The sequence below is a fragment of the Ictidomys tridecemlineatus genome, chromosome 7, assembly GCF_052094955.1.
Source record: "Ictidomys tridecemlineatus isolate mIctTri1 chromosome 7, mIctTri1.hap1, whole genome shotgun sequence".
Taxonomy (NCBI): domain Eukaryota; kingdom Metazoa; phylum Chordata; class Mammalia; order Rodentia; family Sciuridae; genus Ictidomys; species Ictidomys tridecemlineatus.
In genome coordinates this window covers 151,459,031-151,484,539 of record NC_135483.1, presented here as the reverse complement: position 1 = coordinate 151,484,539, position 25,509 = coordinate 151,459,031, and the positions used below count along the sequence as shown (strand labels likewise).

The following is a 25,509-nucleotide window of genomic DNA, read 5'->3' as shown; positions in this document are numbered from 1 at the left end:
ACTGCCAGTTGGAAGCAAATAATATGGAATAGAATTGTATGAGAAATCCTGTTTTTGTAGGATTGTATTTTATATGAATGTTTTAAGGTAAGATATTTATTTTGCAATAACTGGAATAGAATGAAATGGAGAAGTATTTGACTTTTAGAAGAATTAAAACTATAAAGCAACATACTCAATGCAAGTTTGATAGAATGACAAAAAAACTTTACAGGAATTATGTTCTTTATAATCTATAAGGTGTATACATATTATGAAAAGTTATTTAATTATTTTTTCATAGTCTACATTCTGTATATTAATAATAATACTTGTATAACTCTATAAATTTATTGGTTATTATGGACCAAAGTTCTAGATCTCTCTGTATAAATCCTAAGTATTTCAGTGGCTTCAGGTATATGCTATAGTCTATAACTCATATCTCTTCTTTGTACTAAAAATAGTCAAATATTTAGCTTTATTCAACTTGAGATTTTCAATATTAGTTTAAGAGGATTATTAAATATATTTTACTTTTAAACTTTTAAGAATATTTCTTTCAACACGAAGACATCATTATTTTATGTACTTGTTACTGACGCTTAATCCATTAAAATGAGTTCTTGCAGAGAATAAAAAGAAATTTATACCCCTAGATATGCAAACATAAAAAATATTTTAATGCAATATTTACTGGGGAAATTTTGAAGCATGAGTTTGTGGAAAGCCATAAAAATAGTGAAAAAGGGAAGAAGAGTAAAGCAATCCTAACTTTCACCTTGAGAACTGCTGTTGTTCTAAGAGGGTATCCGAAGAAAAGAAAGCAATTTAGTATCTGTAAATAATGTTTAGTAGAATTTTTTAGTTTATTCTTCAAAATACAATGAATAATGTATGCCAAGTATTAAAACCTATTGCTGTACTTTAGAGAGAAAGGATAGTTCTCCATTGGTACATAAATTTTGCCTACACATCCTGCCTAGCATCCTCAACAGAAATGTGTTGGAGTAGGGATATAAGGGTATGTTGTGACCTAGAAGTGCTTAGTGCTTTTTTATTATGTATTCACAAAATTTTCTTCACATGTAAATGGCTGTCTGAATATTTTTATTGGGGAAAATATGTGTAGTATATAATTTACGATTTAAACTGCTTTAAATATAAAATTTAGTGACATTAATTACATTAATAATATTCTATCTTCATATCATTATTTCCAAGTCTTTTTCCTTACTCTGAAGAGCAACTGTAGCCATTAAGCAATATCCTTTCCCATTTGTCCTTCCTCTTAGCTCTCAATAAATGCTGATGGCTGAATTTTACAATTTCATTTTTAAACAAGGTAGGGAAATTTAGTCATTGTACATAGTCTTTTTTTAAAAGAAATACAAATCCCAGTTTATATTCTATTTCCTCAAAACCACAGCATATTCGCATCTTTCAGATTCACTATTGCTTTACCCGTTGTATTCACTAGACTCAATAAATATTTAACAATGACCACAAACACTAAATAAATAAAAAATAATTTATGTTGACTCTTCATAACTTCCTGTAATATATGCAATAATATTCCTCTATTTATGAGCACAAAATATTCCTTCAATAAATTCCAGGGTTCATATATGCAATAGACTGTAAAGTTTATTTGCAATGAGTTAAATATTCCCAATAAAATCCATTAAACTCCATTAACTCTTTAACTACATAAATTTAGTTTATTTAAAAATTTTCAGTCATGCTAATTGCTATGTAACTTAAGTTAACAAAGGTATTATAATACTTCACATAAACTCAACTTTCTACTCATAAAATCTTGTTTATGAATTCCTCTGCCAGGAAACCCAGTATTCACATAGAAACTAAGGCTCTTTGTTCTTAAATTTCAGTGTCTTTGCTAAATTGTTTTTTTATTGTTTTTTATTTTTTGCATGGGACTGAAGGTATCCAGGTGAAGCCTACAGGTCATTCATACTGCCTTGGGCCAGAATGACTGTAAAGCCCTGTTCAGAGGAAGTCAATTCCTTATCACAAAAGAATCACTCAAGAGCCATCTGCCTACTTATACTTACATCTGGCCAGACTTATGTTTTAAAGGAATATCTAACTGAATGAGGATCAAGCTAATAGACATTTCTGGCAGACAATAAAAGGTTACCAAGGAAAAATATTCACACATGCTACAAAAGAAACTGATGAGTACAGGATGTTATCCAGAGCAAAGGACAATGATGAGGCTCCAATTAGATGTTATTGATGTCACTAAGAGGAACATATGATAAGAGTTCCAGCAAGATTGGAAGTGACATAAACTAAGATGTTGCTATGTAAAGGAGAAACATTATCGGTTATTTACCTTATATAATTATTAATGCAATTAATAAAATGTTGGTCTACAGGCTCATATCCTTGCATGTGCTTATAATGCTCTTAAACCTAGAATTCTGCAATTTTATGTTTTTTTACTCCTACCTATTTTTATTTTTATATGTATTTCCATTCAGTAACTCCAATTTAGAAACTGGTCTCGCCATTGAAGCTAAGCGTAGAGGGGAGGCCATGTAACATTGTGAAAAAAAAAAATCAAAGTCTGAGGCAATGATGTAGGAAAGCACAAACAAATGTGGAATGAAATTATTATAAAAATAGGTTGAAAATGAATTATTCTTTTGTCTCAAAGCATCAGGTATACATTGCTTAAGTGGAAAAAAGCCCTAAAATTCTGTGTTATGTAGTGAATAACCCTTACCTAAAATTTGGATTGGACAACAAAAGTTCAATTGGCGTATTTAAAAAGAAAAAAAAATGATTTTAACGCCTCATATACAACTAAATTAAATCTAGTAGTAATCATAAAATGAAACACTAATGTGGATAAAAATATAGATATTGAATTGCTAATTTTATTGAAATACACAGTCATTTTAGATTATGATAACATCTCCATCACTGTGTAGACACAATTACATGATGAGTATAACAGATAGGCATAATATCATGCCATGAAAATGGCAAAAAATAATGAATAGAGACTAAAATAAATATTTTAGCTCAAATAAGAAAAAATTCAGTTACTTTTAATTACATAAACAAATGGATACAGAAAAAAAAGCTTAAGAAAATGCTTCTGTATGAATTAACTCCACACAATTTATAAGGTAATTTAAAGGTAGAATGACAAAGTTTGAATAATTCATGTTCTTTTTTTTTTCCCACTGCTCTGCCATTGCCTATTTAGAATCTATTTTAATAAAAGAGAATGCAATGTCACTAGGCCTGAAGGCATTATCTGAGTCTTGAAAGACTTCCACCCACATGAATTAATTCTCAAAAGAAAATACACAACAAAAAGAATCAGAGTCAACTAGTTATTTGTATGTTATACTTTGGGAGTTCTTCAAATTTACATTCACATACAATACATTCATAATAAATGATATTATCAACACTCAAACATCATAATAGTAATTTCTTAAAACTTAAAACAATAAAAGATACTAGAAGGAGTGAAGAACTCCTGGCATATGGGCACAGTAAAACAATTGTATCTTTTGGCTTTAATTATTACTAGTATTCTCCTAAGACTATGCATTTCCTTATCCTTGTATCACAGGTAATTCATTCCCTCAGACTCATCCATAGAACACAAATGTTGGATAAAAATAAAGTCACTTTATTATCAGCTGTTTCTTGGTGGACAGAATTCAATTTAGACTCCTAGCATCATTTGGACTCTCTTCAATTTCTGCATGGTGACATGAGAATGACATTTCAATATTTTTTCCACAGAGTCTGCATGTAATAGTGTTTTCTTTCTGGCATACAGTACTGTTTGAAGCCTTTCAAGGCCCTTAAATCTTGATCATGAGTTATTTCTGTGTGTGTGTGTTACAGTCAAGTGCTGTCTTATGAAGACTCAGTCAAAACTGGAGTACATATATTTCACTGCTCCAATAAGACTATAATGGAGCTGAAAAATCATAGAGATTGTACACTCATAGTGCAATGCTTTACTAAAGTGTTTGTGATGATGATGATGATGATGTAAAGAAACTGTGCTGCCAGTCACATAAGGATACAACTCATACAATTATGTAAACTACATAATATTTGATAATGAGAATATATGACTATGTTACAAGTTTGTATGTTAACTATAATATACTTTCAATCATTTTATTAGAGTGGATATCTTCTGCTTATATTTTTTAAAAAATTAATGTAAAGGTTAATGTGAAATATTACACCATGTGATGCTAGCCAACAGAAGCTTCATGAACTTTTTTATTGCATCATTTTCTTTTGTGACATTTCATTTTATTTATCATGACCCCTCTGCTTACAAAAGCCACTGCTAGTATTGCCAAAAAGAAGTCACATCAAATGATTGACCTGGGAATGAAATCATACATGATTGCAGGAGAACTAGTGATTATTATTGCTCACTAGTGGCACAAGCTCCACTCCACCAGACCTAAGATCTTGAAGAAGAAGTACAACAATTGAGAAGAGACTATATCAGATACAGAGAAACTGCTATTGAAATATATTGAAGATCAGACATGTACGCTTATCTTTTTTGACACCAAAGCAAAAAAGTTTGATTGCATTGTTAAAGCTCTGAGTGATTTAAATAACCCGGGAATTGTTTTTCATTACATATGTGAAAGTGAGTAGTGAGACTATAAGTGCTGATGTAAGGGTAGGTGAAGAATTTTTGAAATGCTACATAAGCTGATTGTGAAGGAAAAATTACCTGTCAGAACAAATCTGGCAAGAGCGATATGGCAGAGCAAATCAAAGCAATCTGATAGAGAAAATTTGGCAGAACAATAGGCTATAACTTACAGTATAAGTGCATAACACCTTACCATCCAGGTTTGTGTTAAGTACATTTCTTGATGTTTACATAATGATTAAGTCACTGTGGACTTATCCAATGATGAATTTATCAGAATATACCCCCACTGTTAATTAAGTAAGGCATTACTGGATTTTCTAGTTAGTGTTAGGAAATCACTCCACCTAGCCAGGTGTCTATTGTACACCCCATTGTTAATTAAGTAAGGCATTACTGGATTTTCTAGTTAGTGTTAGGAAATCACTCCACCTAGCCAGGTGTCTGTTGTACATCCCTTTCTAGTTAGTGTTAGGAAATCACTCCACCTAGCCAGGTGTCTGTTGTACATCCCTTCGTTTCATTTATTTTTAGTGTTAATCCACAGCTATATCTTCATCTATATTCTCTTCTAAGAGATTACTGGAATGACAATTGGGCACAAATTTTTGCTTACAGAGTTTCACTACATCCCATTGCTGCTAGACATTTTTGTTTTAATTCAATTTTCTATTATTATATTGTAGCCAGAATTTTTAGTACCTAGACACATTAAGTTTAAAATTATATGCATAACTTTGCTTGCATATTTTGAATTTCCAGTGTGTTTATCACATCTGCATACATATCTGAGTCTATAAAAATATATTACAACAGTCTGCCTGCTCTCTTTCTCCAGAATATCCCTGGATCTTCATAAACTGTTTCCATTCCAGGGTTATCCATTGCTATTGGTTAATCCATAGCATTCACCCACTCATTTTAGCTCATGTTAATATTGGATTGTGTCTCCTAACAGTTCTTTAATATCTGACTTTGAGAGGTGGGCTGATTATTTAGAGAGAGATCGTTGGTAACTGTGGTTTTAGTCAAGAAAGATAATGAAATGCTCTTTTCTAACATCATGTACATATCTTTTGGTTAGCTATTCATTTCCAATCTGTTCTGAAACCAGGATCTTTATCTTGAAGAAGACATGCATTGTGCTCCTTGGTCTTTCATGTCCTTTGGGTACTTTTCAAATCCTACAAAGTTATTATCATGAGTGTTAAATGACAATATTTTTTAAATTAACCAGAAAAAGTGAACAGTAGAAAAAGGATTTGAGATATAAATGAGAACTATATAAAGCCAACTTGTCATTAAATTTAATGGTTTTGTATATCAACACTGAAAATACCAATGTAGCATGTAGTCTGGTTTTCAGAATGCCTGCAATTCTGACGACTCAAATAAATTCATTAATTTAAAATTATTTTAAGTCACATAAAACTCATCTTTTTTAGCATTGTAATCCTTAACAATTTAAATGTCTTACACTTAAGAAATTGATTTTCTATTGGGGTCAAGAGAGCACAGTAGAGGTTAATTTCTCAACTGCTTGGTGTGGGACCAGGAAAGTGGACAAACAGCTTCTATTTGAGGCCATTAAAAGAAGACAAAAGGAAAAGAAAAGAAATCCTAGTAGGTTTCAATACTGGATTCTCAGCATGGTTTAGCAACTCAGAGTACGGTTAAATAAATAACAGTTGTTAATAAAATTAGTTAAGTGTAAAACCCATTTAAATTTATCTTTATGGTAGACATTTAACAATGTGGTTTTTTACAGTGTAAGATTTGCTGAACATAAAAGTATTATACTTCCACTTCCACGCTTCAGTACTCTCTAAAGTACAAACAGGAGTGTTCCAGTGAAGTTTCAACATAGCATGGATCTAGAGGTTTTGGTTGCAAGTTGACTAGAAAAAATCAGTCATGGGAGAATACACCTGGTATTTTTATTTAATAGATTATGGAATTGACTCATTTAATATAACTTGTACAGTCTCAAACTCATTGGAGAAAGCATTCCAATTACCATGTTTCATTTAGATCTATTTCTATTGTATAGAATATTATTTATTTTAAAATTATTATCTTATTTTCCCAATTATTTTGCTTTAATCATTTACTTTTTCAGATTACTATATTTTTTAACTTTTATATTAAATAATACATCATAATTAATAGTATAGTTGATATGTGTGATTAAACAAATGTTTCAAGAGTGGAAAATATGTTCAACTTTTTCTTTTAAACATTTTTTTCAAGAATGTAGAACAGAATATATTGTATATGGTAGAGATTTATGCTTTTAAATGTTTTTAAATATTTTGAACATTTGACCTTTCAGACTTGAAAAAGGGTAGAATAAGGTATTCTTACTAAATAATTCATATAATAGTCATTGTAGAATATTTAATGCAACAGTAAACTTCATTTGGTATATTTTCTTAACATATTTTTAGTAAAATAAAACTTCTAAACAACCTCAGGGGATAAAATTATATAAGTTTTAATCTAATAATGTAAATTATTAATAAGGAATATTTATAATGGTATAGTCAGCTGGATCCAGCTATTGTTAAATAAATATGCAAATAAGAATATATGTGGTATAAGCATAAGTCATGTGCATATTATTACTCTTCCTGGTCTTTCATTATTAAAAGAATAACAAATACATTGTATTTCATAAATTTCTTAATGTTTTAATGACATAGAATAGCAATTAAGGCTAATATATACATTAATACATTTCCTTATAAAATTCAATAATAACAATTTTAAGCTTGTTCACTTTTTTATAGGGAGGAATAAGCTCATCCAGTTAAAGCATAAATGACAGAAATCACCAAGGCAGAAAACTGATAATAAAAACAAAGTACCTAGTTGGAGACAGAATTTTACTTTCTCTTAGGTGTCTATCAGTATATTATTAAATATGCCTGTACCTCATTTTCTTCTTTTGAGAAATGAAGAGTAAAGTATGTACTCATCTAGTAGTCACTGTGAGGATTAAAAGACTTAATACAAGTGAAAAATAACCCCGATAGTTTCCGGCACACAGTAAGGTCCAAACATTTTTATATTTTAAAATGATATCAACAATAGTGTAGATATCTAATTTCTGTTCTATAAGAAGTGAATTAACTTATTATAAAACCTTATCAGAAAAAATAGGCATTGTGAAACATACCTGTAATCCCAGAAACTCTAGAGGCTGAGGCAAAAGTATTGAATTTTTGAGACCAGCCTCAGCTACCTATTGAGACCCTAAGCAATTTACCATGACACTGTCTCAAAATGAAAAAATTAAAAGGACTAGATGTAGCTCAGTAATAAAGTACCCCTCGGGTCCAATCCCATTCAAACCCGTCACACACACACACACACACACACACACACACAATGTATATGTATGTATGTATATATATATATATATATATATATATAAAACACATATAATATATATATATAATATATAATACAATGTATATAACCAATACATATACAGCGCTACATATATGTAACTAATATATATATGTATGTATACATACATATATATATGTATATGTATATGATCACACAGAGAAAAAATTGTAATCTTTAATAATGTTAGGCTTGGTGTGTGTGTGTGTGTGTGTGTGTGTGTGTGTGTGTGTATACACAAGTGTTTATAAAAACACAAATATATTGTTTTATACTGTGGAGAGACGACATAACAGTTGTTATAGTAAAAGAAGATTGTTATAGATTGAATTTGAGGTATCCTCTGAAGTGTTGTTTAAGAGAAGGGAAAAATATTTAGAGGTACATTGATTGGATAATGAGAACTTTAACCCAATGGGAATGTTAATTGTTGTTGATTGGATTAACTGGGAGTTAACTGCAGAAAGATAGGGTGTGCCTAGAAAAGGTGAGTCACTGGGGGTACTTCTTTAAGGCTTATACTTTGTCCCTGATTAATGGAAGTCTCTCTCTGCTTTTTTGTTGTCATGTCCTGAGCTGCTTTCCGTCTCCATACCCTTCTGTGTGATGCTCCTGAATCACTTGGGGCCCTGAGGAATTGAGTAAACCATCTATGAGCTGAAACTTCTCAAACTGCCAGTGCCAAAGAAACTTTGTCTCCTCTAAAATTGTTCTTTCAGCTCTTTTCCTCATAGTGATTTTAAAGGTAACTAAATAAAGCTTACAATGATAATAACATGAATTGATGTTAACAATAACAACAAATACATGTATTTATTACTTTCAATATCAAAATTATTTTGAATTTTCATTATATTATGATTTTTTTCTAGTTTAGAGATGAAAAAATTGAAACAGTAGAAAGCAAGTAACTTGCCAAGACGACCATATTACTAAGATATGCAAATATCAGTTGTAGCCCCACACATCCACACATAGGTGGGTAAATATAAATAATGTGTGACTCTACCTGGTGGGTTTCCACAGACCATTGATATTCTATATTTATCATTGACTCAACTTTACAGATAAGACATTTTCTTATTTTATTTTCCTTAATTTCTTGAGTTAAGAAAAAGTTTGCCCTCAGTAGATGAATGGATAAAGAAAGTGTGGTATTTACATATACACAATGTAATATTACTCAGCATTAAAAGAGAATAAAATCATGTCATTTGCAGGTAAATGGATGGAGTTGGAGAACATCATACTAAGTGAAGTAAGCCAATCCCTAAAAACAAATGCCAAATGATATAAGGATGCTGGTTTATAATGAGGATATGGGGCGGGGAGCAAGGGAGGAATGGAGAAAATTTATATAGAGCAAGAGTAGGAGAGGAGAAGGAAGAGGACATGGGGGGAGGAAAGGCATAGAATGAGATGGACATCATTACTTTAAGTACATGTATGAAGACACAAATGGTGTGACTCTACATTGTGTGCAACCAGAGATATGAAAAATTGTGCTATACATGTGTAATGTGAATTACAATGCATTCTGCTGTCTTATATAACAAATTAGAATAAATTTTAAAAATAAATAAATTACTGTTTTTAAAAAAGAAAATGCTGACATAGGGTTTATTTTTTAAAGCACATATGTCATATTCTTTGTTTTTTTTAATTTATTTTACATTTAGAAAATTGTCTATAATTTTCTTTTACAATATGTGTTCCTATTCCTTTATTTTCAGAATTAACTTGGAATAAAAAATGTCATTTTTATGTAGAATCAGTGTCTTTTTTTCTTCACATTCGTAACATTTCACGGTCATGTCTATCTCACAGTCCATCCTCTATCCTCATGGTCCTGCTCCACCCCCTCATTCTCTTCATCTTACACTTGTATGTAGTGAAATCCTCTCATTCCTCCTTGACTTACCAAAACAAGATTCACAAAATTTGGAGTTTCCTATTATTACCAATGCAGCTTTGATTTTCTCTTTCAATTTTTTTTTTTGCTTCTTTGTTTTTTGTGACTATTTAAAAAAAGTAACAGGTTTGTTTTTTTGTTTTTTGTTTTTACAGCAACCTTATTATCACAAAAATATAGAAAGGAAGGTACAGAGATTTACTTATTGTGCTGTGCCTTCCTCCACACAAGCCTTCTCACTGATTGTGGTAGAATATCTTCTGCCAGAACATCTTCTGGCCAAACTATCCTATGTACATATACAACTAATGAGCCCAGGTTGACATCCTAATCAAAAGTCCACAGTTTACATTAGAATTCACTCTTTTAAAAACTTTTATGAATGCATTATAGTCATATGTGTATTGGGATTCATTTGAACATATTATACAATATATAATTTCATGTGCTCTAATTCAGTCCCCAGTATTTCCTCTTAACCCTTTCTCCTCCCTCTCCCTTCTCTTTCCTCTATTCTACCAGTCTTCATGTGTTCATACACACACACACACACACACACACACACACACACACACATATAAACACACATACATACATATATAATTAGTGCATTATAAATATGCATAAAGCTAAAATTTATTTAGTTTAAAACTCAAAAAAAACTGAAAAAAATAATAAATTGGCAAATGATCTAAACAGACACCTCTAAAAAGAAGAAATACAACTGACCAACAAATATAAGAAAAAGTGTTCAACATCTCATCTTCTATTAGAATGACAATCAAGAATACAATTGTAATGGGGGCCTGGGTTGTGGCTCTGTGTTAGAGCACTCGCCTAGCATGTGGGAGGCCCGGGGTTTGATACTCAGTACCACATAGTGATAAATGAAGGTATTGTGTCCATCTACAACTATAAAAATATTAAAAATGAATACAATAGTAATAAATGCTGGTGAAGATGTGGCAGAAATATTAAATTATACACTGATGGTAGGACTGCTAATTAATACAAGCAGTCGGGAAAGCAGTATGGAGATTCCTCAAAAACTAAGAATGAACCCAGTTATCCTCTTCCACTCTAGCTAAAAGAACTAAAGTCAATATATTATAGAGATATAATCATACCAATATTTATAATAGTGCAATTCATAATAGCCAAGTTATGGAACAAGTCCAAATGTCTATCAACAGATGAATGAATAAAGAAAATACTGTATTTAAATATACAATGAGGCTTTACTCAGCCATAAAGAAAAATGTAATTAAGACATTGGCAGGTGGATGGATAGAGTAGCAGAACATCATGCAAAGTGAAATAAGCTAGACTCAGAAAATCAAGGGTCAATGTTTTATCTCATGCAGAAGATAGAGCAAATGGAGGATTACAAAAAAGCAAAGGGATTCCATAAAAACAGGATACAGATCAATGGAGGAGAGAAAGGGAAACAATGCAGAGAGAGGAGGAGAGGAAAAGAGAGGAGTGGTGGAATAAAACTGGCCAAACTATCTTATGTATACCCTTTTCTAGCTCTAAGTCATACTTTATATGTCCATTAATCTCTCTTCTAAACTATGAATGAAAGAGAAATAATCTCATTCTAGATTACAGACAGGAAACTGAGCGAAGAGGAAAAAAATACTTATCTAATAATGTTAATTTTAGATTTTTTTCTTTTTTCTGATGTATTTTTTATTCTTTTTAGTTGTTCATAATACCAGGAGATACATGATCTAATCCAAAAAGAATGCAACACAACCCAACTCAATACCCAGCACTCCCTGCCACCGCTCCCCTCCCTCTCTCCACCATTCCCCTTTAACCCATTTACAGTTTACTGTCTCCTCCTTTTATTTATGGTGTTCTGTTCTCTTTCTTCACTTTCAAGTCTATACACATTACAGAAGTACGTGTTGTAGTATTTTTGAAAACTACACTGTTTCTATTATGCTTGAAGATTACTATCCAAAGGCTGGGGATATGGCTGAAGCAGTAGCACGCTTGCTTGGCATGCGTGCGGCCCGGGTTCATCTTCCGCACCACATACAAACAAAGAAGTTGTGTCCACTGAAAACTAAAAAATAAATATTAAATTCTCTCTCTCTCTCTCTCTCTCTCTCTCTCTCTCTCTCTCTCTCTCTCTCTCTCTCTCTTTAAAAAAAAGGTTACTATGCTATGGCAAGATATAATTTAAGCCAATTAATTATAGAAAGTAATAGATAATAAAATATACAAATATTAAATTTTGACAATATATTATTTTACCACACTTTTAGATTTAAACTGTTGCCCTGAGATGAAAAATATAGAGAAATTAAGGAAACACACCAATCATAATAAATTATTTTAAACCTTCAAGTTCATAACAAAAACATTATGTGACAGCGGAGAAGAGCAGAATTTAAACTCTCAAGTATCTTCCTTGCATTTAAACAAAACAAAATCAGATCTGACACTTATAAATCAGTAAAACTACAATCGTGTCACTAGAAGGTAAGATATTTTGTGTTGGTGTGACTAACAAACTGTCAAAGTAAAACTATTGATTTTAAAATAGAGTTTGTCACTTTATTACCTATTTTGCTGTAACATTTTAGTGCAATGCATTTACTTTTTTTTTAAAGTATGTATTTGGAAGTAGTGGCAGAAATCCAGTTTATCCTAATAAAGTCATTTATTTTCCTCCAAATTGTGAAGTTATCTTTAGAGTTTTCCCTTTATCCATTTCTCTTTGGCAATCTGTTTTAAAGGTAGTAAAGCATAAAGCAGTAAAAGAAGCAATAATAGAGTAAGAGACACACAAAGTGATACTTAATGGATTGTCAGCTCATGAAGGCAATTCACATGCTGTAGCAAAATGAGTTCTATGCACAAATATAATCAATACTTATTGTAGCATCTTTCCTGCTACATGCAATTTATCAGTAAACAGGATCTGTCACATCTCAAAGGCCTTGGAAAGCTAGTTGATCTCATGAGCAATATTTATTCTGCAATGATTTCATCACAGATGAATCTAATTTAACCCGCTATGCCCCAGAATCTCATATATAGAACACCTATAAAAAGAAATTTAGCAACAAAATTGTGACTATTTACAACCATGCCCACCTGCCACATATATAGGATACATAGAATCTTAAGCAATGAAGTTAACTTTTCATTATTTTTGTTTCCAACAAAGTTAACTTTGTTGTTCAATATTTTAATGGGAAGTACACAAAATGATTTAAAATGCATTTGAGAATTGAATAAAAAATTATATTCTTTGTTTTTTAATTTCCAACTTTCTTTTCCTTCGTCTTTCCCTCCCTATTTCTTTTGTATGCTTTTTTCCCTCCTTCCTCATTCATTCACTCCTCTTTTTGCCTTCTTCTTTTCTTTTCTCTTTATTTTCTCTTTTACTTCTTTGTTTTCCTTTCTACATTTTTCCTTTTTTCGTATAATTAAATTTAATGAATACCTATAGAAAGTTTTCATCTGACAAGTTACTATAGCTGCCTTTAATGTTATCTTTTAAAGTAGCATCCTTATTCATACAAAACTAGCACAGAACTGACATTTAAGGAATAAATATAATAAACTATAATGCTTAAATTTGTAGCCATAATCTAGAATTCAGAAATTTTATGATTAATAATATATTGATATTATATGAAAATAGTATCATAAAATTAATAAAATAATTTATATATATTCATATTTTATAATAGTATCACAAAATATATCCATAGAATTGGTGATTGATGCTTTTAGGATCTATGTGTATCTGGGTGCAGGTCTATAATCAACAATTTTAAATAATTATCTGTTAGGATTTAGAGCACAGTGTAATCACAGCAAGCAAATATGGAAATAACTTTAAGAGTTGCTAATTGATGAGCTATCTCTTTGCAAGATCTCTCCAGTTTCTTCACTCTGATTTCAGATTCATGGTCCAATTCATCTGTGATTTCTCACACTAATTTGTTATTCTGTTTCTGCATCTATTAGGATCATAGCATGTGAAATACTCCATGGAACAAGCACGAATTTAACAAAACTGCCTACATTTATCTTCATACTTTGACACTTCTCATGTTATTCAAGAACTCCAGTCACATCACTGAGTCTGTCTTTAGTGACATTAGCTTAATTTTCATACTTGTAAGTAACTTTTGGATAATTTGAATGTATTTTTCATCACTTATCACAGGTGCAGTATCTTGTTTGCTGCACCTGGCTTTACTGAGCTCCATAGCAGTTCAGAGAATGTAAATACAAATCCACCAGGCAAAGCAGAAGAGACTTGAGAAAGAAAAGAGAAATGCAGACACACACACACACACACACACACACACACACACACACACACAAACACACACACAGCTAAGATGCATCTATAACTGGAATCCTAAAATACAATAAGAACAATTAAAATTGAAAAAAGATAATCAATAGCTGCCATTCTGACTGGAGTGAGATAAAATTTTAGAGTAGTTTTGATTTGCATTTCTCCAATTGTTAGTGATAATGAACATTTTTTCATATATTTGTTGATGGATTGTATATCATCTTCTGAATAGTGTCTGTTCAGATCCTTGGCCCATTTATTGACTGGATTATTATTATCATTATTTTGGTGTTTAGCTTTTTGAGTTCTTTATATACCCTAGAGATTAGTGCTCTATCTAATGTGTGAGGGTTAAAAATTTGCTCCCAAGATGTAGGCTCTCTATTCACCTCACAGATTGTTTCTTTTGCTGGGAAGAAACTTTTTAGTTTGAATCTAAAAGAGAATGGCATTTGCAGGTAAATGGATGGAGTTAGAGAGGATAATGCTAAGTGAAGTTATCCAATCTCAAAAAAAAAAAAACCATAGGTTTTCTCTGATATAAGAGGCTGATTCATAGTGGGGTAGGGCAGGGAAGCATGGGATGAATAGAGGAACTCTAGATAGGGCAGAGGGGTGGGAAGGGAAAGGTTAGGGGCGTGGCGTTAGAAATGATGGTGGAAGGTGATGGACATTATTATCCAAAGTACATGTATGAAGACAGAAATTGGTGTGAATATACTTTGTATACAACCAGAGATACAAAAAAATGTGTGCCCTATATGTGTAATATGAATTGTTATGTATTCTGCTGTCATATGAATTTTTAAAATTAATAATAAATAAAATAAAAAGATAACCAATAAAAAGACAATAAATATGTCTACTCTGGAAGACACTGAAGTGTAATATTAAATGGCTTATAAGTAAGTCTATCAATGTATGTTTTTCCACACAAATAAGGAAAATTTGAATTATACTTAACAGTTTATAAATTAATATGTGAAAATTTAATTATTAGTATATAAAACATGAAATCACTTTAGTAACTCACTATGCAACCATTAAGGTTATTACAAGATATCCTACATTTATGCTCATATTTCTGCTTTTCTCCTGTCATTTCAGGACTTCCATACCAACCCTATAATATCTAAGACTACCATAGTCAAAACAGGAATTAGAGAAATAAAATACAGAATAATACTCACAATGCAGGGTACATGAATAAAGGAATAAACTATGAAAATGTGTGAGCATTGGAGTTAAGTAGACAAACTATAGTATAAGCCTTAACAGAATTTTTTTTAAAAAATGAAAGAAGCAAGAGAGAAGTCCTTCTATTTAAAAAAAGTTAAGAATTTTCTAGAAATATAAGTAGAGTATTTTGAATGCAACACCATGTACTGGGAAGGAGAATTAAAACGACCTAACCATTGAATGCATTCAGCTGATCATACATGCATTCTGAAATGAAAATTATATATATATATATATATATATATATATAATGCTAGAAGATAGAAAGTGTGTATTTATTTAGAAAGAAATATCAATTATGCTGAGAATAGACTACTCTTGCCATAGAGACAATGCCAGAAAATTATGCAGTAAAATCTTTAAAATGCTTCACGAAACTAAATATTAAGCTATAATTTTAATCCTGTTCTACTGTCTTTCAAAAATTAATGGAAAATAAATAAGTTTCCATGTGAACACACAGTAGACTAGTCTGAAAGTGACAAACCATCACTAAAATAATTAACAAAGAATCTAACAGCACAGAGATAGATCAAGAAAACATATTGTGGGGCTAAAAAATACATTTGTCACAGAAATGTAACACAAATATAACAGTAACACAAATTGATTTTTCCTAAAAATCTCAAAACTACTTTAGGCAATAATAAATCATTCTGAGTGTGACTGACTCTGTGTGTGACTGTACATCCATGATTCATTAAGAAGTCAGGTTCCTTCTCTGTAACTTATGACTAGTGTGATAATTACCCGTATAACATTCTCCATAAAATTTTTGTGTTAACTTACAAAATATAGTTTACATGTTTAGAACAATTTCTGACACTCTGTAATAATCTTAAAAACAATCCCATATATTCCACTTGTTGAAGAAGTATCCATTTCCACTGGAAACATGAATTAGATTGCATTACCAACTTTACACAAGATTGCTTTACTATATATTTGCTTTTTGATCTTTAAGAATCATGTCTAGTTTCATTGATAAATATCCTAATATATGGAACCAGCAGTAGGAACAAAGTCATCTAAGAAGACCATAGATACAGTTTGAAGACAATTCATATGAATTCAAAATCTTGTTATAGAAGAGTTTGAAAATAATTCTATTATTGAGTTTATTAATCTACTCAGTTATTCTGTGGCTGATTGTTAGCCATTTTCAATATTTCAATGCTGATAATGGAAATAAAAGAATGACAAAGAAGGAAGTTATGATATATTAGAATTCTTTTTGTCAGTCTTCCTTGTTCTATATAGTTTATCTTAAGAACTCTACATTATTAATGTGATTCCATAGGAAGAAAACTGAAGCTCAGAAAAGGAACTACTACCAGAAAGAGGTAGAATGTGATTTGAAATGATGTCTAGTTTTTTTTAGAAGCCACAATCAAGAAAAGAAAAATATAGACACTTCAACAGCAAATAATTCTACAATCTAAAAGAATTCCATTTTTTATGGAACATTTTATGTACTTGCTAACTAATAAAGACCCAGCACTTCATCTAGCTGCATTTTAATAAACATAGTAATGGTTATTTAACTTGTAGTTACTCCATCATAATTATTTTTGCATGAATTGTTGTATAGTTTATTTTATGTTTCATAATCCTCTTTGTTCATAAAATACAGGAAGAGGCTAATGTGGCTATATAATTTTCTGCAACCAAAGGAGGAAAAACTGAGCAAGGTACGTATATGCCATAAACCAGACACGGGGCTCAGCATCTCTTTAGCAAAACAGATGAGGCAATGGTGTCTCTTAGGTGATCCACTTACCCAGAAAGACAAGTCAATGGCAAATCCATAATCTAGTCTCAAAACCAATTAATTCTAGGGAAAAATTACTTACAATATTAGTAAATTAAATTCTCAAATTACATTAATGTTGGTATGTTATGTCCTCTTGAGTTTGTAGATAAATTATTGTTCTCCCTTGGTGTTTTTGATAATGAACTTAGGAAGGATATATGACCTTTGGTTGGTACTCTACACTCTTGGTCATTTTAGTGAAGAAGTATAACTTTCCAAAGAGCTGTTAAAATAACTATATTTACTTTCCTCAAGGATCCACAATAGAATATCTCGTGATTTTTCAAATGTGAGTATCTCATGTTGCTTCTAGCAACTAAATTTCCTGCCAAGGTTTTACTGTGAAGAAAAAGAAAATCATAGATTTCTTTTAAAAATTGGTGGGTGGAGGGAAATAATAATGTTATTTCATTTATGTAATCAACTAAAGGGTTAGTGTTACATTTTGGTGAAGTGGTAAAGAAGAAAAAATAAGCAAAAGGTCATTTTATTGTCTTTATAACTTTTTATAATCATAGAAAATAACAAGTCTCCTGAGATGTTTCTGGATCTTACAGATGTTTTGATTATTAATCTTTTTAAATTTATGTCTGAGATAACTAAAAGACCTTTATTTTTTAAAGCTGAATCTGTTGCTTTTTAAATAAAATTTGAACTAGATAATACTAAAAATGAGTTGACATTCCCAGAAGGCATATTGCTTCAAAAATTAGTATTGGTTGTAGAATGCTTGATCTCTTGATATTATGAAAGATTTAAAAATAAGTTAAAGACATTTTTATTTTAAAAAATTGGTTGGATACATTATGCAATAGCTCTTTAAAAATGTTAAAGAATTTTCATATGAAACATTTAATTTTACCCTCCTCACTAGAATTTTCTGATATGTGAATTAACATATGAATTACATATACAACAGACAAATAAATTGAGATTTAATTGTTTTTGCTACCTTGATCAAGTTACAGATGAAATCTTAAAAAAGCTTATTTAACTCACATAAATGGTTGATATTGATTCAAATAACTATTCCTGTTTTTCTATTTGTATATAAATAATTGATGGTCAGCTTTATTATGCAATCCTCCTAAAGAGCAAATTTCCACTGTGTGATGCATTTATATACTCCTTTTGTTTCTAGATCAGTATACTATGCATAGTAGAACCCAAAATTTCACATGAAATAAATCATTATATGCCAATATATGTGTACTGAGCTTTACACAACATAAAATTTAATGTACTGACTAACCAGGTCAAAAGAAGAATGTTATTTTTTTAAACTATGAATTACTCAATAACGTTTCACAAGTGTTGAATGTCCATTAAGTAGAAGAAATAAAGTTACAGAATGTTAATAAAAGTCTGTATGCCATATCTAAAAAACAGCCAAGAAAACTTTAGAATGTGTTTTAACAAGTAAAGACAATTTTAATGGATAAATAATAATAGTAAAAAATAACTAAGTTAATAAGCAACACTTATTAAAAATACAATATATAGCACTAAGATTCAAATTACAGTTAAATTTTTAATTTCCCACCCTGATATCATGCATTTTATGGTAAATAATTTTGCAAAAGAGTTTAAATTGCTCTTTGGATTATTTGCCTTTCTATATCTTCAACGTTATAAACATGCAAAAGGAAAATGCATTTTCTTTATAACTAAAACCAAAATTCATATGTAGTTAACAAAAATTATGTTCCATGAAATTATTGTGTAGGACTATTTTCTAGATGGCCAGTTTTCTGCAATTCAATTTTTGTAGCAATGTGTTTTGTAAACAAACACTTTGCTCAGTTAAGATACCCTAAAAATTAAATTCTGATATTGATGCAAAGAGAATTATGACTACATTCCCCATGCACATGCACAAAATGATAAGACTACTGTAAATGCAAAATTAATGTCTTAAGTTAATTTGCCTCCCTCACCTCTAGCTAATTAGCAAAAATTAAACTTTATGCTAATCTGCATGAGAAGGTATATACATTTCGGAAACTGACAATTTTGCTGATCATGAGAAAACATATTCATACAAATGGTGCAAATACAAAATTACCACAAAATCATTTTAGCAGTATTTAAAAGTATTACACTTTATGATTAAAATAGAGAGTGTAAGGAAATATTTTATCTTGGTTATTCATTATTTTTATTTGCACATGTTGTTTCTAATGAATCTTAGTAGCTAAAGATTTAGAATACATGGATTTTGAATCTGGTGTAATCCATTAGCATGATGGACACATATGATATACTTCTTAGTAAATTTTGTGTGCTTTGAAATTAACCTGTCTTCCTAGCTTCTGATATATTATGACACTAGTTAAAAGAACTATTTTGAGGAAATCAATTGATATAAAGTATTAAATCGCTAATAAAGTGTATATTTGAATTGAATTATGTTTACTCATGCACTAAAATTGCTCTATGTATTATTTTAATTGGATAAAGGAAACAATTGAAAATAAACAGTATGCTGTTTCAAATGTACACATTCTCTTGGGAAAATAATCACAATAGGCAGGATTTTGGCCCCTATGATTTCCACTTCTTGGTATTACTCTCATGCTTATGTTACATGGCAAAGCGAGGTTACAGATGTAACTAATTATACCCATCTATTAAAAATAGCAAAATTATTATGGGTTATCTGGGTGTTAACAGTGTAAATCCATGATGCAAAGTGAAATTTTATATATACAAGAGAGAGGCAAAATAGAAAGTGAAAGAAATGTGATAGAGGGAGAAATCAGAGAAATTCATAGCACAGGAGGGAATCATCCAGATTGCTTTATCTGGTTTGAAAATGGAGATTGGACATCTGAGAAACAAATACAAGAATACAAGTCAGCGCTCAGAGCAGAGAGTGGCCCCTGGAGCACTGTCAACAAGGAAATAAGGATCTCAATCCTACTGACTCAAAGAATCTAAATCAGTGAACAACTTGAAAATGCTTGCAAGCACATTTTTCAATCTCAAATTCTCCAGCTAAGAGATGAACACTTCTGATTGACTCTGGTTCTGTGAGACACTGAAGAGAGAATATAGCTATGCAGCATGAGAATGTAGAACTATGGAAATTGTGTAATAAATGAGAATCATTTCAAGTTGCCAAATGTATTGGTGTACAGTAAGAGAAAACTAATATAGTAACTCAAGTCAATATCCCCAAATCCATCTTTGAGTTCTTTCTATTGGTGAGCTGTTTAGGTCAAGAGAGTGAATTTCTTTTTCTTCAGAGAAACTTGAGATGGAAGTACAGAGGTATCTTATTCCACACAAGAGGTAGATTCCTATGCATTATAGTTTCCTCATAGTAAGCTTTGTGATCATAAAATATTACATAAAAGCAGCAAGCATAAAATGAAAATAAACTGAACATTTAATGTTATTCATGCAAAATAATAAAAAATAAATATTTTAGATAATTTTCTTTGTGGTGAAAGTAAGTTTGTTATTTAAAATCAGTCAATATAAAGGAATATTAGAGGATTAAAAGTATGAGTAATGGATTGGGAATAAGTTTATCAATCTTCCAAACAATTTCAGATCAGAATTGCTATTTAAATTTATATTTAGAGGGCTGAGGTTGTGGCTCAGTGGTAGAGTGTTCACCAACCATTTGTGAGGCCCTGGGTACAATCCTCAGCACCACATAAAAATAAATAAATAAATATTGAAGGTATTATGTCCCAATACAACTAAAAATAATTTTTTAAAAATTACATTTAGAAATAGAAATACTATTTAGATTCACTTGCCATATAACTGTATCAATTTGCTTGTATTTTAATTGATTTACTTAGGCTTTATGAATCACTGAATATTTTAAAAATTCAAACATCAATAGAAATGTTGTTATTCATCTCTGATTTATTTCATTAGCATTTTTTCAAACCTAGATGAACATCCTCAAAAATGAGGTAGACAAGAGAAATAAAACATGCCCTACACAAAGATCTTTAAATATGTTCCTTGAGACAAAATATATCATCAAATTTGTCAAACTGCTTTGTGAGTTCTATAGCTATTTCTAAATCTTCTGGAAAAAGTTTTCTTGGCAATGTCTTACACATTCTCTAGTTCCATATGTATTCTCTGTATTTTGAAGATTGTTGAATTAAGCAGTGAAGGATACTGAGATTAATGCCTCTCAGATAAAACACCCTTTCATCTCCATTTTACAGTGTGTGATGTCTATCTAAGGCAGAGAACAAAGGAGTGGTAACATGTATGCATTTTCCACCTGACAGAGAAATGCATGCATCAAAATACCCTTGGAGTTGTGCCTTTATCACTGATCTTCATTCAAACTCAATGTAGTTTCCAGTTAAAAAGTAATATTTTATATTCAATACATGTGAAGTATTAATCATACATCTCTATATGAATATATATGCACATATATACTTTTAATATATATTCATATATTATAGAGAGAGAGACACATGTATATTCTCTTTTTCCACTAAGATCTGAGAAAGATTCAAAGAAAAGCTTGGGGTTTTTAGAGTTCATTAAAAAAACAGATTCAAGCCAGAAGATAAACAGTAATTTTCCTTACCTAATGTCTGAGTTTCATTCATTTCATTCATTTTTTTTTCAAAAACAACATTCTGATGCTTTATTTTCTACCAGTTTAATTATGATATGCGGTGAATGAGGACAGCCATCACTGTGTTGTGTCTACTGTGTGGTAGAATCATCTTGACAAGACGTTGGAGGACATAAGGCAGACAGCAATCCCTAACTTTACCTGGTATTAAAAGATACCTCATATGTGCCTCACCTAGGTTGTAGCATCAAAAATAACATTGAATATGGGCAACTGTTACTAATGTTGCAAGTAGTCTGAACTCTCATGAAAGATGATTTGTTCCTGTTTTCACTAGAAAAGAGCTGGGAGGCTATACTATAAATAGGGGAAGTGAAAATGAAGACATATATAGGTAAAGAAGGGTAGGCAGACTAATAAAGATGAAATGTATCCCTACATTCTCAGGATCCAGGTACTTTTTCCTGAAAACAATTGGACTTAATGCCTTGTCCTTCCAAATATACTTATTTTGAACCTCATTTTAGCAAGATCCTATTTTTGACATCTATTTTAATAAACATGTCCAATAAAGTATATCAGTATTATAATCTATTTGAGTAACCTTCACCATTTTAAGAAAAGCCTCCAACCAGAGTTTTGAGACTCATGTGATAAATACATTACCAATGGTTGGTATCAAAAGAAGAAAGGAAACACATTAAATCTAAAAAACACCTACAATATTATTCAGGATCTGAAAATGTTTTGAGAATAAACAGCACACACCCAAAAAATAAACCCTGAACATAAAATGTGATCTTTTGGGCTAGGGTTGTGGCTCAGCAATAAAATAAATAAATAAATAAAGGTATTGTGTCCAATTACAACTAAAAAATAAATATTAAAAAAATTGTAACTTGTTATTGAAATCAATATCAAACAAAACAAAGGGAAGGAAAGCACAAAAAAGTACAATTTGGAACCATTGAGATATAGGTAGATAATAGATCATAATTATATACACAGATGATACATAAAGATGGTATAATAGAACAAATACTACATCAATGTTAAATACTTACAATGTGTTCATTTACAGTTACTTCTCTGAATGATCACAATTTTCGAGATAGATATTATAATATTTAAGGATGAGCTGGGTGCAGTGGAAGAAGCCTGTAATCTCAGCGGCTGGGGAGGCTGAGACAGGAAGATCGCAAGTTCAAAGCCAGCCTCAGCAAAAGTGAGGTTCTAAGCAATCCAGTGAGACCCTGTCTCTAAATAAAATAAAAAATAGGGCCGGGGATGTGACTCAGTGACTCAGTGGTTGAGTGCTCCTGAGTTCAATCCCCAGTGCCAAAAATAAGTAAATAAATAAGGATGAAGTATATGAAGTTTTCTTCAAATGGTTCTGCTCATAAACACATATAGATTATACATATATAATATATATTTTATAATATATATTCATTAATATTTTCCTACCTTTGTTCAAGAGAGAGAGAATTTGAACAAAGGTAGGAAAATATTAATGACTGGATGATCTAGGTTAAGGTATGTGAAAGTCTCTTGAATTAGTCATGTAACTTTATTGATAACTTCAAAGCTTTTCAAAATAAAACTTGAGGAAATGAATAAAATATATACTAGACAAATTTTCTACACGTATCATTCTATATACTTGTCATAATGTTTTTAAATGTTATAGTATTAAAAATGAATTGAAACAATTATGAATTAAATGTTTTCCCATGTATGTTTTTTCCCCCAGAGGGTTTGGTACTAGTTTACAGAGAAGTTATTCACTTCTGCATGTTGGTTTCCTATCCTGCTACTTTTCTGGTAGAGTTTCATGGGTCTTCTAAGTAGAGAAACATATCATTTGCAAACATAGATAATTTGACTTCTCTTTTTACTTGTATACCTTCAATTTCTTTTACTTGTATACCTTTAATTTCTTTCTCATGACTAATTTCTCTGGCTAAAGTTTCAAGAATTATATTAAATAAGAATGATGAGTGGATATTCTGGTCTTGTTTCTTATTTTAAGGAAAATGCTTTAAGCATTCCTCATTCAGTATGATTATTGGCTTGGTTTGTCACATGGCTTTATCATATTGAGATAAGTTTTTTTCATCAGTGTTTTAGCAGAAATATGTAGTGAGTTATGTCACTTTTCTGCATCTATGGAGATGGTCATTTGACTTTTATTCTTAATTATATTTATGTGATGAATTGCATGTATTGATTTGCAAATGTTGAACCAACATGCATTCCTGGAATGTAACCAAGTTGATTATGTTGTGCAATATTCTTAATATATTTTAAATGTAGACTATTAATATTTTATTAAGAACGTTTACATTTATGTTCATCAGAGGTATTGGCCCGTGATTATCTTTCTTTCTTTTTTCTTTCTTTCATGTTGTCCTTCCCTAGTGGTGATATCAAAGTAATATTGGTTTCACAGAATGAATTTGGAAGGGTTTCTTCCCTTAATTCCTTAATTTCAAGAATTGCCATGTTGTTAGAGTCTGTAAACAAGTCAAGATGGCGCCTGGCATTTTGCAGAGGGAGTGGTTTGTGAAGTAAAGCCAGCAAACCATTAAGTGTGGAGATTCCTTATTGGTTGACTGCTGTATCTAATTTATGTTAATTAAGATAAGCTGTGTGTAATGTATATATACCCCTCCAGTCCTACAATAAACGGCTCCTACTCCTGCTATATCAATGTACACAAGTTGTTCGTCACCCCCGGTTATTTTGCTGTAGCCGGACTGAGGCACCATGTATGTCTTCTTGAAAAGCTGTTAAAATTCAGCAGTGTGGGGCATTAGTCCTGAGTCTCTCTTTTACTGGGAGCCTTTTGTTGTTGTTATTGTTGTTACTGATTCAACAAACTTTTTGTTTGTTTATTGGTCTATTCAGACATGTTATGTACTCAGGGTTTAGTTTTAATAGGTTGTATTGCATCTACTTTATCCATTTCTTCTGCATTTTCTAATTTGTTAGGGTATAGTTGTCCAAAATAGCCTTCAAATATCCTTTGAGATATTTGATTCTGTGACATTAGTTATAATGTCTTTTTCATGTCTGATTCCATTTAATTGGATCTTCTCTCCTTTTTCCCTCATAGACCAGCTAAGACTTTGTTGATAATTTTTCATTTTTTTCAGAATGCCAATTCTACTTTATTTATTTTTACTTTATTTATTTTTGCTCTAATCATCATTATTTCTTTCCTTCTACTAATTCGGAGTTTGGTTGGTTCATGATTTTCTAGGCCCTCCAGTTGCATCATTGTTACTTGTTTAAAAATCTTTCCTTTTTTATGTGAGTGTGCATTGCTATGAATTTACCTCCTAGTGCAGTTTTTTTCTGTATCCTTAAGTTTTCATATTATGGTCTTCCATTTTCACTTGATGGATTTTTTAAGTTTCTCCTTTGATTTCTGCAATAATCCATTTACTTTCAAAAGTGGGTCACTCAGTCTCCCTATATTTGTATAATATATAAAATATTTTTGTCTCTATTTCCTGTTTCAATTTCTAATTTTGTTTCAATATGGTCAGAAAACATACAATATATGGTTGAT

General features: G+C 30.9%; 1 protein-coding gene across 1 annotated transcript in view; it reads right to left on the bottom strand.

Moving 5' to 3' along the window:
- The window catches only part of Znf804a (zinc finger protein 804A), a 295,981-nt gene that overhangs the window by 216,323 nt on the left and 54,149 nt on the right, over nucleotides 1-25,509 (bottom strand). The window lies entirely within an intron of this gene.